Source organism: Triturus cristatus, chromosome 12, assembly GCF_964204655.1.
Source record: "Triturus cristatus chromosome 12, aTriCri1.1, whole genome shotgun sequence".
Lineage (NCBI taxonomy): Eukaryota > Metazoa > Chordata > Amphibia > Caudata > Salamandridae > Triturus > Triturus cristatus.
This window is the reverse complement of record NC_140595.1, coordinates 401,660,125-401,677,802: the sequence shown is the minus strand read 5'-3', so window position 1 is coordinate 401,677,802 and position 17,678 is coordinate 401,660,125. Positions and strand designations below refer to the sequence as shown.

The 17,678-nt window shown below is 39.4% G+C and overlaps 1 long non-coding RNA gene across 1 annotated transcript; it reads left to right on the top strand.

The window, feature by feature from the left end:
• The first annotated feature begins 206 nt into the window (after positions 1–206).
• Positions 207–16,409, top strand: LOC146776019 (uncharacterized). Its single transcript, XR_014972015.1, has 13 exons — positions 207–298; positions 1,483–1,598; positions 2,858–2,979; positions 4,166–4,286; positions 5,471–5,592; positions 6,852–6,971; positions 8,156–8,271; positions 9,531–9,652; positions 10,912–11,032; positions 12,292–12,413; positions 13,600–13,721; positions 14,981–15,101; positions 16,288–16,409. It is a non-coding gene; the product is annotated as an uncharacterized LOC146776019 (long non-coding RNA).
• The last annotated feature ends 1,269 nt before the right edge of the window (positions 16,410–17,678 follow it).

Sequence of the window (17,678 nt, the reverse complement as noted above, 5' to 3'; positions counted from 1 at the left end):
GGTGCAGAGAAGTATAGGAGGTTAAAAACACAAATTGAGATTTTATTTTCTAATGAGCTGTTGATTTTCACAATAATACAGTCTCCACAGTATTGATCTGTTTACCCTTTATAAAAATCAAGATTTTTTTTCTATTGCCTAATGTAAATGTGCTAACAGTGGACTTTTCCATCTGCAGATTATACTGAATGACTACCAGTGGCAGTGTTTGCCAACCGAGTTTCTCTGCATTGCCGAGACTGAAGAAAAAAAAAAAAGAAGTCTTCCGGCAAACGGCATCATTTTACCAATTTATATGGTAAGCAAAACTCACAATCATTCCTTTAAGCTTTAAAAAGACGTTCACAGCATCAGAATGTCCTCACTACCTTATAGTCGGAGTCTGTGCCTGAATACAATTTGTCAAGATGGAAGTAATATGAATCACGTTGTGTTGGTCATGATAGTTAATAAAAGACTGACTGCCTCCAACGCTACTAAAGCCTGCTTTTATATTCTGGTGCTAGCAATGTTCCATTTGAGGAAATTGCTGCCTTTGAGGCTGAAATGCACTATCTCACTTTAGAACGATAGTGCTATGTTCTGAAGGAAGGAAGCTTATGTAGCCTCTTCCCCTGCACTCTGTGTTGGACTCTGATACTCAAGATGGATTGTTGTTAATGATAATCTCCTTTTTTGTATCCATCTCCATCCCACTTTCAAAAAGGCTCCAGTGCATTGAGTGGTTCATAGTCTTTTACCATTCCCCGTCCTATTTGGCTTGTAGTCATGAATACAGATGTCTGATCTCTCATCCTCCTGTGTGGTCAGCTTCCACAAGGACAATAGGTCCAGTGCCGCTCTGACATCATAAAGCTAAAGCAAGATGTTGTCTGACATGAAGGCCACTCGGTTACCTAGCAAGCAGTAGGATACATTTTCTTGGTAATGAAATGAGTAGCAGGATAGACAGGATGCCCAACTGAAAACTAAGATGAAAGAAAGTATGGCATTTATTGAGACTTCTAAATGTGTATAAACGCAAGTTTGAGCACAGGAGTCTGACCTTCACTATTGCTGAACTGGTAGCAATTGGCTAAAATGAAGATGGTAATTATGCTATTCATAGTTTTTATTATTCCCATTAAGTGTAGCAAACCCCCCCTCTCAACTTATCAGCTGTCTTACTTGCTACTGGCATAACATATCCTAAACCAAATGAAGTGAGAAGGGTACGCTGCCACTTGGATGGCAAACAGATCTATTTACCTACGTCCTAATGTACGTGCTACAGTTGTTTAGAGACTGTTAGCAAATGAGACATGGGTGCAGAGAAGTATAGGAGGTTAAAAACACAAATTGAGATTTTATTTTCTAATGAGCTGTTGATTTTCACAATAATACAGTCTCCACAGTATTGATCTGTTTACCCTTTATAAAAATAAAGATTTTTTTTCTATTGCCTAATGTAAATGTGCTAACAGTGGACTTTTCCATCTGCAGATTATACTGAATGACCACCAGTGGCAGTGTTTGCCAACCGAGTTTCTCTGCATTGCCGAGACTGAAGAAAAAAAAGAAGTCTTCCGGCAAACGGCATCATTTTACCAATTTATATGGTAAGCAAAACTCACAATCATTCCTTTAAGCTTTAAAAAGACGTTCACAGCATCAGAATGTCCTCACTACCTTATAGTCGGAGTCTGTGCCTGAATACAATTTGTCAAGATGGAAGTAATATGAATCACGTTGTGTTGGTCATGATAGTTAATAAAAGACTGACTGCCTCCAACGCTACTAAAGCCTGCTTTTATATTCTGGTGCTAGCAATGTTCCATTTGAGGAAATTGCTGCCTTTGAGGCTGAAATGCACTATCTCACTTTAGAACGATAGTGCTACGTTCTGAAGGAAGGAAGCTTATGTAGCCTCTTCCCCTGCACTCTGTGTGTTGGACTCTGATACTCAAGATGGATTGTTGTTAATGATGATCTCCTTTTTTGTATCCATCTCCATCCCACTTTCAAAAAGGCTCCAGTGCATTGAGTGGTTCATAGTCTTTTACCATTCCCCTTCCTATTTGCCTTGTAGTCATGAATACAGATGTCTGATCTCTCATCCTCCTGTGTGGTCAGCTTCCACAAGGACAATTGGTCCAGTGCCGCTCTGACCTCATAAAGCTAAAGCAAGATGTTGTCTGACATGAGGGACACTCTGTTGCCTAGCAAGCTTACATCATAAAGCGAAAGCAAGATGTTGTCTGAGATGAAGGCCACTCGGTTACCTAGCATGCAGTAGGATACATTTTTCTTGGTAATGAAATGAGTAGCAGGCTAGACAGGATGCCCAACTGAAAACTAAGAATGGTAAGATGTAAGAAAGTATGGCATTTATTGAGACTTCTAAATGTGTATAAACGCAAGTTTGAGCACAGGAGTCTGACCTTCACTATTGCTGAACTGGTAGCAATTGGCTAAAATGAAGATGGTAATTATGCTATTCATAGTTTTTATTATTCCCATTAAGTGTAGCAAACCCCCCCTCTCAACTTATCAGCTGTCTTACTTGCTACTGGCATAACATATCCTAAACCAAATGAAGTGAGAAGGGTACGCTGCCACTTGGATGGCAAACAGATCTATTTACCTACGTCCTAATGTACGTGCTACAGTTGTTTAGAGACTGTTAGCAAATGAGACATGGGTGCAGAGAAGTATAGGAGGTTAAAAACACAAATTGAGATTTTATTTTCTAATGAGCTGTTGATTTTCACAATAATACAGTCTCCACAGTATTGATCTGTTTACCCTTTATAAAAATCAAGATTTTTTTTCTATTGCTTAATGTAAATGTGCTAACAGTGGACTTTTCCATCTGCAGATTATACTGTATGACCACCAGTGGCAGTGTTTGCCAACCGAGTTTCTCTGCATTGCCGAGACTGAAGAAAAAAAAAAAAAAGAAGACTTCCGGCAAACGGCATCATTTTACCAATTTATATGGTAAGCAAAACTCACAATCATTCCTTTAAGCTTTAAAAAGACGTTCACAGCATCAGAATGTCCTCACTACCTTATAGTCGGAGTCTGTGCCTGAATACAATTTGTCAAGATGGAAGTAATATGAATCACGTTGTGTTGGTCATGATAGTTAATAAAAGACTGACTGCCTCCAATGCTACTAAAGCCTGCTTTTATATTCTGGTGCTAGCAATGTTCCATTTGAGGAAATTGCTGCCTTTGAGGCTGAAATGCACTATCTCACTTTAGAACGATAGTGCTACGTTCTGAAGGAAGGAAGCTTATGTAGCCTCTTCCCCTGCACTCTGTGTGTTGGACTCTGATACTCAAGATGGATTGTTGTTAATGATAATCTCCTTTTTTGTATCCATCTCCATCCCACTTTCAAAAAGGCTCCAGTGCATTGAGTGGTTCATAGTCTTTTACCATTCCCCGTCCTATTTGGCTTGTAGTCATGAATACAGATGTCTGATCTCTCATCCTCCTGTGTGGTCAGCTTCCACAAGGACAATAGGTCCAGTGCCGCTCTGACATCATAAAGCTAAAGCAAGATGTTGTCTGACATGAAGGCCACTCGGTTACCTAGCAAGCAGTAGGATACATTTTCTTGGTAATGAAATGAGTAGCAGGATAGACAGGATGCCCAACTGAAAACTAAGATGAAAGAAAGTATGGCATTTATTGAGACTTCTAAATGTGTATAAACGCAAGTTTGAGCACAGGAGTCTGACCTTCACTATTGCTGAACTGGTAGCAATTGGCTAAAATGAAGATGGTAATTATGCTATTCATAGTTTTTATTATTCCCATTAAGTGTAGCAAACCCCCCCTCTCAACTTATCAGCTGGCTTACTTGCTACTGGCATAACATATCCTAAACCAAATGAAGTGAGAAGGGTACGCTGCCACTTGGATGGCAAACAGATCTATTTACCTACGTCCTAATGTACGTGCTACAGTTGTTTAGAGACTGTTAGCAAATGAGACATGGGTGCAGAGAAGTATAGGAGGTTAAAAACACAAATTGAGATTTTATTTTCTAATGAGCTGTTGATTTTCACAATAATACAGTCTCCACAGTATTGATCTGTTTACCCTTTATAAAAATCAAGATTTTTTTTCTATTGCTTAATGTAAATGTGCTAACAGTGGACTTTTCCATCTGCAGATTATACTGTATGACCACCAGTGGCAGTGTTTGCCAACCGAGTTTCTCTGCATTGCCGAGACTGAAGAAAAAAAAAAAAAGAAGTCTTCCGGCAAACGGCATCATTTTACCAATTTATATGGTAAGCAAAACTCACAATCATTCCTTTAAGCTTTAAAAAGACGTTCACAGCATCAGAATGTCCTCACTACCTTATAGTCGGAGTCTGTGCCTGAATACAATTTGTCAAGATGGAAGTAATATGAATCACGTTGTGTTGGTCATGATAGTTCATAAAAGACTGACTGCCTCCAACGCTACTAAAGCCTGCTTTTATATTCTGGTGCTAGCAATGTTCCATTTGAGGAAATTGCTGCCTTTGAGGCTGAAATGCACTATCTCACTTTAGAACGATAGTGCTATGTTATGAAGGAAGGAAGCTTATGTAGCCTCTTCCCCTGCACTCTGTGTTGGACTCTGATACTCAAGATGGATTGTTGTTAATGATAATCTCCTTTTTTGTATCCATCTCCATCCCACTTTCAAAAAGGCTCCAGTGCATTGAGTGGTTCATAGTCTTTTACCATTCCCCGTCCTATTTGGCTTGTAGTCATGAATACAGATGTCTGATCTCTCATCCTCCTGTGTGGTCAGCTTCCACAAGGACAATAGGTCCAGTGCCGCTCTGACATCATAAAGCTAAAGCAAGATGTTGTCTGACATGAAGGCCACTCGGTTACCTAGCAAGCAGTAGGATACATTTTCTTGGTAATGAAATGAGTAGCAGGATAGACAGGATGCCCAACTGAAAACTAAGATGAAAGAAAGTATGGCATTTATTGAGACTTCTAAATGTGTATAAACGCAAGTTTGAGCACAGGAGTCTGACCTTCACTATTGCTGAACTGGTAGCAATTGGCTAAAATGAAGATGGTAATTATGCTATTCATAGTTTTTATTATTCCCATTAAGTGTAGCAAACCCCCCCTCTCAACTTATCAGCTGGCTTACTTGCTACTGGCATAACATATCCTAAACCAAATGAAGTGAGAAGGGTACGCTGCCACTTGGATGGCAAACAGATCTATTTACCTACGTCCTAATGTACGTGCTACAGTTGTTTAGAGACTGTTAGCAAATGAGACATGGGTGCAGAGAAGTATAGGAGGTTAAAAACACAAATTGAGATTTTATTTTCTAATGAGCTGTTGATTTTCACAATAATACAGTCTCCACAGTATTGATCTGTTTACCCTTTATAAAAATCAAGATTTTTTTTCTATTGCTTAATGTAAATGTGCTAACAGTGGACTTTTCCATCTGCAGATTATACTGTATGACCACCAGTGGCAGTGTTTGCCAACCGAGTTTCTCTGCATTGCCGAGACTGAAGAAAAAAAAAAAAAAGAAGTCTTCCGGCAAACGGCATCATTTTACCAATTTATATGGTAAGCAAAACTCACAATCATTCCTTTAAGCTTTAAAAAGACGTTCACAGCATCAGAATGTCCTCACTACCTTATAGTCGGAGTCTGTGCCTGAATACAATTTGTCAAGATGGAAGTAATATGAATCACGTTGTGTTGGTCATGATAGTTAATAAAAGACTGACTGCATCCAACGCTACTAAAGCCTGCTTTTATATTCTGGTGCTAGCAATGTTCCATTTGAGGAAATTGCTGCCTTTGAGGCTGAAATGCACTATCTCACTTTAGAACGATAGTGCTACGTTCTGAAGGAAGGAAGCTTATGTAGCCTCTTCCCCTGCACTCTGTGTGTTGGACTCTGATACTCAAGATGGATTGTTGTTAATGATAATCTCCTTTTTTGTATCCATCTCCATCCCACTTTCAAAAAGGCTCCAGTGCATTGAGTGGTTCATAGTCTTTTACCATTCCCCGTCCTATTTGGCTTGTAGTCATGAATACAGATGTCTGATCTCTCATCCTCCTGTGTGGTCAGCTTCCACAAGGACAATTGGTCCAGTGCCGCTCTGACATCATAAAGCTAAAGCAAGATGTTGTCTGACATGAGGGACACTTTGTTGCCTAGCAAGCTTACATCATAAAGCGAAAGCAAGATGTTGTCTGACATGAAGGCCACTCGGTTACCTAGCAAGCAGTAGGATACATTTTTCTTGGTAATGAAATGAGTAGCAGGATAGACAGGATGCCCAACTGAAAACTAAGAATGGTAAGATGTAAGAAAGTATGGCATTTATTGAGACTTCTAAATGTGTATAAACGCAAGTTTGAGCACAGGAGTCTGACCTTCACTATTGCTGAACTGGTAGCAATTGGCTAAAATGAAGATGGTAATTATGCTATTCATAGTTTTTATTATTCCCATTAAGTGTAGCAAACCCCCCCTCTCAACTTATCAGCTGGCTTACTTGCTACTGGCATAACATATCCTAAACCAAATGAAGTGAGAAGGGTACGCTGCCACTTGGATGGCAAACAGATCTATTTACCTACGTCCTAATGTACGTGCTACAGTTGTTTAGAGACTGTTAGCAAATGAGACATGGGTGCAGAGAAGTATAGGAGGTTAAAAACACAAATTGAGATTTTATTTTCTAATGAGCTGTTGATTTTCACAATAATACAGTCTCCACAGTATTGATCTGTTTACCCTTTATAAAAATCAAGATTTTTTTTCTATTGCCTAATGTAAATGTGCTAACAGTGGACTTTTCCATCTGCAGATTATACTGAATGACTACCAGTGGCAGTGTTTGCCAACCGAGTTTCTCTGCATTGCCGAGACTGAAGAAAAAAAAAAAAGAAGTCTTCCGGCAAACGGCATCATTTTACCAATTTATATGGTAAGCAAAACTCACAATCATTCCTTTAAGCTTTAAAAAGACGTTCACAGCATCAGAATGTCCTCACTACCTTATAGTCGGAGTCTGTGCCTGAATACAATTTGTCAAGATGGAAGTAATATGAATCACGTTGTGTTGGTCATGATAGTTAATAAAAGACTGACTGCCTCCAACGCTACTAAAGCCTGCTTTTATATTCTGGTGCTAGCAATGTTCCATTTGAGGAAATTGCTGCCTTTGAGGCTGAAATGCACTATCTCACTTTAGAACGATAGTGCTATGTTCTGAAGGAAGGAAGCTTATGTAGCCTCTTCCCCTGCACTCTGTGTTGGACTCTGATACTCAAGATGGATTGTTGTTAATGATAATCTCCTTTTTTGTATCCATCTCCATCCCACTTTCAAAAAGGCTCCAGTGCATTGAGTGGTTCATAGTCTTTTACCATTCCCCGTCCTATTTGGCTTGTAGTCATGAATACAGATGTCTGATCTCTCATCCTCCTGTGTGGTCAGCTTCCACAAGGACAATAGGTCCAGTGCCGCTCTGACATCATAAAGCTAAAGCAAGATGTTGTCTGACATGAAGGCCACTCGGTTACCTAGCAAGCAGTAGGATACATTTTCTTGGTAATGAAATGAGTAGCAGGATAGACAGGATGCCCAACTGAAAACTAAGATGAAAGAAAGTATGGCATTTATTGAGACTTCTAAATGTGTATAAACGCAAGTTTGAGCACAGGAGTCTGACCTTCACTATTGCTGAACTGGTAGCAATTGGCTAAAATGAAGATGGTAATTATGCTATTCATAGTTTTTATTATTCCCATTAAGTGTAGCAAACCCCCCCTCTCAACTTATCAGCTGTCTTACTTGCTACTGGCATAACATATCCTAAACCAAATGAAGTGAGAAGGGTACGCTGCCACTTGGATGGCAAACAGATCTATTTACCTACGTCCTAATGTACGTGCTACAGTTGTTTAGAGACTGTTAGCAAATGAGACATGGGTGCAGAGAAGTATAGGAGGTTAAAAACACAAATTGAGATTTTATTTTCTAATGAGCTGTTGATTTTCACAATAATACAGTCTCCACAGTATTGATCTGTTTACCCTTTATAAAAATAAAGATTTTTTTTCTATTGCCTAATGTAAATGTGCTAACAGTGGACTTTTCCATCTGCAGATTATACTGAATGACCACCAGTGGCAGTGTTTGCCAACCGAGTTTCTCTGCATTGCCGAGACTGAAGAAAAAAAAGAAGTCTTCCGGCAAACGGCATCATTTTACCAATTTATATGGTAAGCAAAACTCACAATCATTCCTTTAAGCTTTAAAAAGACGTTCACAGCATCAGAATGTCCTCACTACCTTATAGTCGGAGTCTGTGCCTGAATACAATTTGTCAAGATGGAAGTAATATGAATCACGTTGTGTTGGTCATGATAGTTAATAAAAGACTGACTGCCTCCAACGCTACTAAAGCCTGCTTTTATATTCTGGTGCTAGCAATGTTCCATTTGAGGAAATTGCTGCCTTTGAGGCTGAAATGCACTATCTCACTTTAGAACGATAGTGCTACGTTCTGAAGGAAGGAAGCTTATGTAGCCTCTTCCCCTGCACTCTGTGTGTTGGACTCTGATACTCAAGATGGATTGTTGTTAATGATGATCTCCTTTTTTGTATCCATCTCCATCCCACTTTCAAAAAGGCTCCAGTGCATTGAGTGGTTCATAGTCTTTTACCATTCCCCTTCCTATTTGCCTTGTAGTCATGAATACAGATGTCTGATCTCTCATCCTCCTGTGTGGTCAGCTTCCACAAGGACAATTGGTCCAGTGCCGCTCTGACCTCATAAAGCTAAAGCAAGATGTTGTCTGACATGAGGGACACTCTGTTGCCTAGCAAGCTTACATCATAAAGCGAAAGCAAGATGTTGTCTGAGATGAAGGCCACTCGGTTACCTAGCATGCAGTAGGATACATTTTTCTTGGTAATGAAATGAGTAGCAGGCTAGACAGGATGCCCAACTGAAAACTAAGAATGGTAAGATGTAAGAAAGTATGGCATTTATTGAGACTTCTAAATGTGTATAAACGCAAGTTTGAGCACAGGAGTCTGACCTTCACTATTGCTGAACTGGTAGCAATTGGCTAAAATGAAGATGGTAATTATGCTATTCATAGTTTTTATTATTCCCATTAAGTGTAGCAAACCCCCCCTCTCAACTTATCAGCTGTCTTACTTGCTACTGGCATAACATATCCTAAACCAAATGAAGTGAGAAGGGTACGCTGCCACTTGGATGGCAAACAGATCTATTTACCTACGTCCTAATGTACGTGCTACAGTTGTTTAGAGACTGTTAGCAAATGAGACATGGGTGCAGAGAAGTATAGGAGGTTAAAAACACAAATTGAGATTTTATTTTCTAATGAGCTGTTGATTTTCACAATAATACAGTCTCCACAGTATTGATCTGTTTACCCTTTATAAAAATCAAGATTTTTTTTCTATTGCTTAATGTAAATGTGCTAACAGTGGACTTTTCCATCTGCAGATTATACTGTATGACCACCAGTGGCAGTGTTTGCCAACCGAGTTTCTCTGCATTGCCGAGACTGAAGAAAAAAAAAAAAAAGAAGTCTTCCGGCAAACGGCATCATTTTACCAATTTATATGGTAAGCAAAACTCACAATCATTCCTTTAAGCTTTAAAAAGACGTTCACAGCATCAGAATGTCCTCACTACCTTATAGTCGGAGTCTGTGCCTGAATACAATTTGTCAAGATGGAAGTAATATGAATCACGTTGTGTTGGTCATGATAGTTAATAAAAGACTGACTGCCTCCAACGCTACTAAAGCCTGCTTTTATATTCTGGTGCTAGCAATGTTCCATTTGAGGAAATTGCTGCCTTTGAGGCTGAAATGCACTATCTCACTTTAGAACGATAGTGCTACGTTCTGAAGGAAGGAAGCTTATGTAGCCTCTTCCCCTGCACTCTGTGTGTTGGACTCTGATACTCAAGATGGATTGTTGTTAATGATAATCTCCTTTTTTGTATCCATCTCCATCCCACTTTCAAAAAGGCTCCAGTGCATTGAGTGGTTCATAGTCTTTTACCATTCCCCGTCCTATTTGGCTTGTAGTCATGAATACAGATGTCTGATCTCTCATCCTCCTGTGTGGTCAGCTTCCACAAGGACAATTGGTCCAGTGCCGCTCTGACATCATAAAGCTAAAGCAAGATGTTGTCTGACATGAGGGACACTTTGTTGCCTAGCAAGCTTACATCATAAAGCGAAAGCAAGATGTTGTCTGACATGAAGGCCACTCGGTTACCTAGCAAGCAGTAGGATACATTTTTCTTGGTAATGAAATGAGTAGCAGGATAGACAGGATGCCCAACTGAAAACTAAGAATGGTAAGATGTAAGAAAGTATGGCATTTATTGAGACTTCTAAATGTGTATAAACGCAAGTTTGAGCACAGGAGTCTGACCTTCACTATTGCTGAACTGGTAGCAATTGGCTAAAATGAAGATGGTAATTATGCTATTCATAGTTTTTATTATTCCCATTAAGTGTAGCAAACCCCCCCTCTCAACTTATCAGCTGGCTTACTTGCTACTGGCATAACATATCCTAAACCAAATGAAGTGAGAAGGGTACGCTGCCACTTGGATGGCAAACAGATCTATTTACCTACGTCCTAATGTACGTGCTACAGTTGTTTAGAGACTGTTAGCAAATGAGACATGGGTGCAGAGAAGTATAGGAGGTTAAAAACACAAATTGAGATTTTATTTTCTAATGAGCTGTTGATTTTCACAATAATACAGTCTCCACAGTATTGATCTGTTTACCCTTTATAAAAATCAAGATTTTTTTTCTATTGCTTAATGTAAATGTGCTAACAGTGGACTTTTCCATCTGCAGATTATACTGAATGACCACCAGTGGCAGTGTTTGCCAACCGAGTTTCTCTGCATTGCCGAGACTGAAGAAAAAAAAAAAAAGAAGTCTTCCGGCAAACGGCATCATTTTACCAATTTATATGGTAAGCAAAACTCACAATCATTCCTTTAAGCTTTAAAAAGACGTTCACAGCATCAGAATGTCCTCACTACCTTATAGTCGGAGTCTGTGCCTGAATACAATTTGTCAAGATGGAAGTAATATGAATCACGTTGTGTTGGTCATGATAGTTAATAAAAGACTGACTGCCTCCAATGCTACTAAAGCCTGCTTTTATATTCTGGTGCTAGCAATGTTCCATTTGAGGAAATTGCTGCCTTTGAGGCTGAAATGCACTATCTCACTTTAGAACGATAGTGCTACGTTCTGAAGGAAGGAAGCTTATGTAGCCTCTTCCCCTGCACTCTGTGTGTTGGACTCTGATACTCAAGATGGATTGTTGTTAATGATAATCTCCTTTTTTGTATCCATCTCCATCCCACTTTCAAAAAGGCTCCAGTGCATTGAGTGGTTCATAGTCTTTTACCATTCCCCCTCCTATTTGCCTTGTAGTCATGAATACAGATGTCTGATCTCTCATCCTCCTGTGTGGTCAGCTTCCACAAGGACAATTGGTCCAGTGCCGCTCTGACATCATAAAGCTAAAGCAAGATGTTGTCTGACATGAGGGACACTTTGTTGCCTAGCAAGCTTACATCATAAAGCGAAAGCAAGATGTTGTCTGACATGAAGGCCACTCGGTTACCTAGCAAGCAGTAGGATACATTTTTCTTGGTAATGAAATGAGTAGCAGGATAGACAGGATGCCCAACTGAAAACTAAGAATGGTAAGATGAAAGAAAGTATGGCATTTATTGAGACTTCTAAATGTGTATAAACGCAAGTTTGAGCACAGGAGTCTGACCTTCACTATTGCTGAACTGGTAGCAATTGGCTAAAATGAAGATGGTAATTATGCTATTCATAGTTTTTATTATTCCCATTAAGTGTAGCAAACCCCCCCTCTCAACTTATCAGCTGGCTTACTTGCTACTGGCATAACATATCCTAAACCAAATGAAGTGAGAAGGGTACGCTGCCACTTGGATGGCAAACAGATCTATTTACCTACGTCCTAATGTACGTGCTACAGTTGTTTAGAGACTGTTAGCAAATGAGACATGGGTGCAGAGAAGTATAGGAGGTTAAAAACACAAATTGAGATTTTATTTTCTAATGAGCTGTTGATTTTCACAATAATACAGTCTCCACAGTATTGATCTGTTTACCCTTTATAAAAATCAAGATTTTTTTTCTATTGCTTAATGTAAATGTGCTAACAGTGGACTTTTCCATCTGCAGATTATACTGAATGACCACCAGTGGCAGTGTTTGCCACCCGAGTTTCTCTGCATTGCCGAGACTGAAGAAAAAAAAAAAAAAGAAGTCTTCCGGCAAACGGCATCATTTTACCAATTTATATGGTAAGCAAAACTCACAATCATTCCTTTAAGCTTTAAAAAGACGTTCACAGCATCAGAATGTCCTCACTACCTTATAGTCGGAGTCTGTGCCTGAATACAATTTGTCAAGATGGAAGTAATATGAATCACGTTGTGTTGGTCATGATAGTTAATAAAAGACTGACTGCCTCCAACGCTACTAAAGCCTGCTTTTATATTCTGGTGCTAGCAATGTTCCATTTGAGGAAATTGCTGCCTTTGAGGCTGAAATGCACTATCTCACTTTAGAACGATAGTGCTACGTTCTGAAGGAAGGAAGCTTATGTAGCCTCTTCCCCTGCACTCTGTGTGTTGGACTCTGATACTCAAGATGGATTGTTGTTAATGATAATCTCCTTTTTTGTATCCATCTCCATCCCACTTTCAAAAAGGCTCCAGTGCATTGAGTGGTTCATAGTCTTTTACCATTCCCCCTCCTATTTGCCTTGTAGTCATGAATACAGATGTCTGATCTCTCATCCTCCTGTGTGGTCAGCTTCCACAAGGACAATAGGTCCAGTGCCGCTCTGACATCATAAAGCTAAAGCAAGATGTTGTCTGACATGAAGGCCACTCGGTTACCTAGCAAGCAGTAGGATACATTTTCTTGGTAATGAAATGAGTAGCAGGATAGACAGGATGCCCAACTGAAAACTAAGATGAAAGAAAGTATGGCATTTATTGAGACTTCTAAATGTGTATAAACGCAAGTTTGAGCACAGGAGTCTGACCTTCACTATTGCTGAACTGGTAGCAATTGGCTAAAATGAAGATGGTAATTATGCTATTCATAGTTTTTATTATTCCCATTAAGTGTAGCAAACCCCCCCTCTCAACTTATCAGCTGGCTTACTTGCTACTGGCATAACATATCCTAAACCAAATGAAGTGAGAAGGGTACGCTGCCACTTGGATGGCAAACAGATCTATTTACCTACGTCCTAATGTACGTGCTACAGTTGTTTAGAGACTGTTAGCAAATGAGACATGGGTGCAGAGAAGTATAGGAGGTTAAAAACACAAATTGAGATTTTATTTTCTAATGAGCTGTTGATTTTCACAATAATACAGTCTCCACAGTATTGATCTGTTTACCCTTTATAAAAATAAAGATTTTTTTTCTATTGCCTAATGTAAATGTGCTAACAGTGGACTTTTCCATCTGCAGATTATACTGAATGACCACCAGTGGCAGTGTTTGCCACCCGAGTTTCTCTGCATTGCCGAGACTGAAGAAAAAAAAAAAAAAGAAGTCTTCCGGCAAACGGCATCATTTTACCAATTTATATGGTAAGCAAAACTCACAATCATTCCTTTAAGCTTTAAAAAGACGTTCACAGCATCAGAATGTCCTCACTACCTTATAGTCGGAGTCTGTGCCTGAATACAATTTGTCAAGATGGAAGTAATATGAATCACGTTGTGTTGGTCATGATAGTTAATAAAAGACTGACTGCCTCCAATGCTACTAAAGCCTGCTTTTATATTCTGGTGCTAGCAATGTTCCATTTGAGGAAATTGCTGCCTTTGAGGCTGAAATGCACTATCTCACTTTAGAACGATAGTGCTACGTTCTGAAGGAAGGAAGCTTATGTAGCCTCTTCCCCTGCACTCTGTGTGTTGGACTCTGATACTCAAGATGGATTGTTGTTAATGATAATCTCCTTTTTTGTATCCATCTCCATCCCACTTTCAAAAAGGCTCCAGTGCATTGAGTGGTTCATAGTCTTTTACCATTCCCCGTCCTATTTGGCTTGTAGTCATGAATACAGATGTCTGATCTCTCATCCTCCTGTGTGGTCAGCTTCCACAAGGACAATTGGTCCAGTGCCGCTCTGACATCATAAAGCTAAAGCAAGATGTTGTCTGACATGAGGGACACTTTGTTGCCTAGCAAGCTTACATCATAAAGCGAAAGCAAGATGTTGTCTGACATGAAGGCCACTCGGTTACCTAGCAAGCAGTAGGATACATTTTTCTTGGTAATGAAATGAGTAGCAGGATAGACAGGATGCCCAACTGAAAACTAAGAATGGTAAGATGTAAGAAAGTATGGCATTTATTGAGACTTCTAAATGTGTATAAACGCAAGTTTGAGCACAGGAGTCTGACCTTCACTATTGCTGAACTGGTAGCAATTGGCTAAAATGAAGATGGTAATTATGCTATTCATAGTTTTTATTATTCCCATTAAGTGTAGCAAACCCCCCCTCTCAACTTATCAGCTGGCTTACTTGCTACTGGCATAACATATCCTAAACCAAATGAAGTGAGAAGGGTACGCTGCCACTTGGATGGCAAACAGATCTATTTACCTACGTCCTAATGTACGTGCTACAGTTGTTTAGAGACTGTTAGCAAATGAGACATGGGTGCAGAGAAGTATAGGAGGTTAAAAACACAAATTGAGATTTTATTTTCTAATGAGCTGTTGATTTTCACAATAATACAGTCTCCACAGTATTGATCTGTTTACCCTTTATAAAAATCAAGATTTTTTTTCTATTGCTTAATGTAAATGTGCTAACAGTGGACTTTTCCATCTGCAGATTATACTGAATGACCACCAGTGGCAGTGTTTGCCACCCGAGTTTCTCTGCATTGCCGAGACTGAAGAAAAAAAAAAAAAGAAGTCTTCCGGCAAACGGCATCATTTTACCAATTTATATGGTAAGCAAAACTCACAATCATTCCTTTAAGCTTTAAAAAGACGTTCACAGCATCAGAATGTCCTCACTACCTTATAGTCGGAGTCTGTGCCTGAATACAATTTGTCAAGATGGAAGTAATATGAATCACGTTGTGTTGGTCATGATAGTTAATAAAAGACTGACTGCCTCCAACGCTACTAAAGCCTGCTTTTATATTCTGGTGCTAGCAATGTTCCATTTGAGGAAATTGCTGCCTTTGAGGCTGAAATGCACTATCTCACTTTAGAACGATAGTGCTACGTTCTGAAGGAAGGAAGCTTATGTAGCCTCTTCCCCTGCACTCTGTGTGTTGGACTCTGATACTCAAGATGGATTGTTGTTAATGATAATCTCCTTTTTTGTATCCATCTCCATCCCACTTTCAAAAAGGCTCCAGTGCATTGAGTGGTTCATAGTCTTTTACCATTCCCCCTCCTATTTGCCTTGTAGTCATGAATACAGATGTCTGATCTCTCATCCTCCTGTGTGGTCAGCTTCCACAAGGACAATAGGTCCAGTGCCGCTCTGACATCATAAAGCTAAAGCAAGATGTTGTCTGACATGAAGGCCACTCGGTTACCTAGCAAGCAGTAGGATACATTTTCTTGGTAATGAAATGAGTAGCAGGATAGACAGGATGCCCAACTGAAAACTAAGATGAAAGAAAGTATGGCATTTATTGAGACTTCTAAATGTGTATAAACGCAAGTTTGAGCACAGGAGTCTGACCTTCACTATTGCTGAACTGGTAGCAATTGGCTAAAATGAAGATGGTAATTATGCTATTCATAGTTTTTATTATTCCCATTAAGTGTAGCAAACCCCCCCTCTCAACTTATCAGCTGGCTTACTTGCTACTGGCATAACATATCCTAAACCAAATGAAGTGAGAAGGGTACGCTGCCACTTGGATGGCAAACAGATCTATTTACCTACGTCCTAATGTACGTGCTACAGTTGTTTAGAGACTGTTAGCAAATGAGACATGGGTGCAGAGAAGTATAGGAGGTTAAAAACACAAATTGAGATTTTATTTTCTAATGAGCTGTTGATTTTCACAATAATACAGTCTCCACAGTATTGATCTGTTTACCCTTTATAAAAATAAAGATTTTTTTTCTATTGCCTAATGTAAATGTGCTAACAGTGGACTTTTCCATCTGCAGATTATACTGAATGACCACCAGTGGCAGTGTTTGCCACCCGAGTTTCTCTGCATTGCCGAGACTGAAGAAAAAAAAAAAAAAGAAGTCTTCCGGCAAACGGCATCATTTTACCAATTTATATGGTAAGCAAAACTCACAATCATTCCTTTAAGCTTTAAAAAGACGTTCACAGCATCAGAATGTCCTCACTACCTTATAGTCGGAGTCTGTGCCTGAATACAATTTGTCAAGATGGAAGTAATATGAATCACGTTGTGTTGGTCATGATAGTTAATAAAAGACTGACTGCCTCCAATGCTACTAAAGCCTGCTTTTATATTCTGGTGCTAGCAATGTTCCATTTGAGGAAATTGCTGCCTTTGAGGCTGAAATGCACTATCTCACTTTAGAACGATAGTGCTACGTTCTGAAGGAAGGAAGCTTATGTAGCCTCTTCCCCTGCACTCTGTGTGTTGGACTCTGATACTCAAGATGGATTGTTGTTAATGATAATCTCCTTTTTTGTATCCATCTCCATCCCACTTTCAAAAAGGCTCCAGTGCATTGAGTGGTTGATAGTCTTTTACCATTCCCCGTCCTATTTGGCTTGTAGTCATGAATACAGATGTCTGATCTCTCATCCTCCTGTGTGGTCAGCTTCCACAAGGACAATTGGTCCAGTGCCGCTCTGACATCATAAAGCTAAAGCAAGATGTTGTCTGACATGAGGGACACTTTGTTGCCTAGCAAGCTTACATCATAAAGCGAAAGCAAGATGTTGTCTGACATGAAGGCCACTCGGTTACCTAGCAAGCAGTAGGATACATTTTTCTTGGTAATGAAATGAGTAGCAGGATAGACAGGATGCCCAACTGAAAACTAAGATGAAAGAAAGTATGGCATTTATTGAGACTTCTAAATGTGTATAAACGCAACTTTGAGCACAGGAGTCTGACCTTCACTATTGCTGAACTGGTAGCAATTGGCTAAAATGAAGATGGTAATTATGCTATTCATAGTTTTTATTATTCCCATTAAGTGTAGCAAACCCCCCCCTCTCAACTTATCAGCTGGCTTACTTGCTACTGGCATAACATATCCTAAACCAAATGAAGTGAGAAGGGTACGCTGCCACTTGGATGGCAAACAGATCTATTTACCTACGTCCTAATGTACGTGCTACAGTTGTTTAGAGACTGTTAGCAAATGAGACATGGGTGCAGAGAAGTATAGGAGGTTAAAAACACAAATTGAGATTTTATTTTCTAATGAGCTGTTGATTTTCACAATAATACAATCTCCACAGTATTGATCTGTTTACCCTTTATAAAAATCAAGATTTTTTTTCTATTGCTTAATGTAAATGTGCTAACAGTGGACTTTTCCATCTGCAGATTATACTGAATGACCAC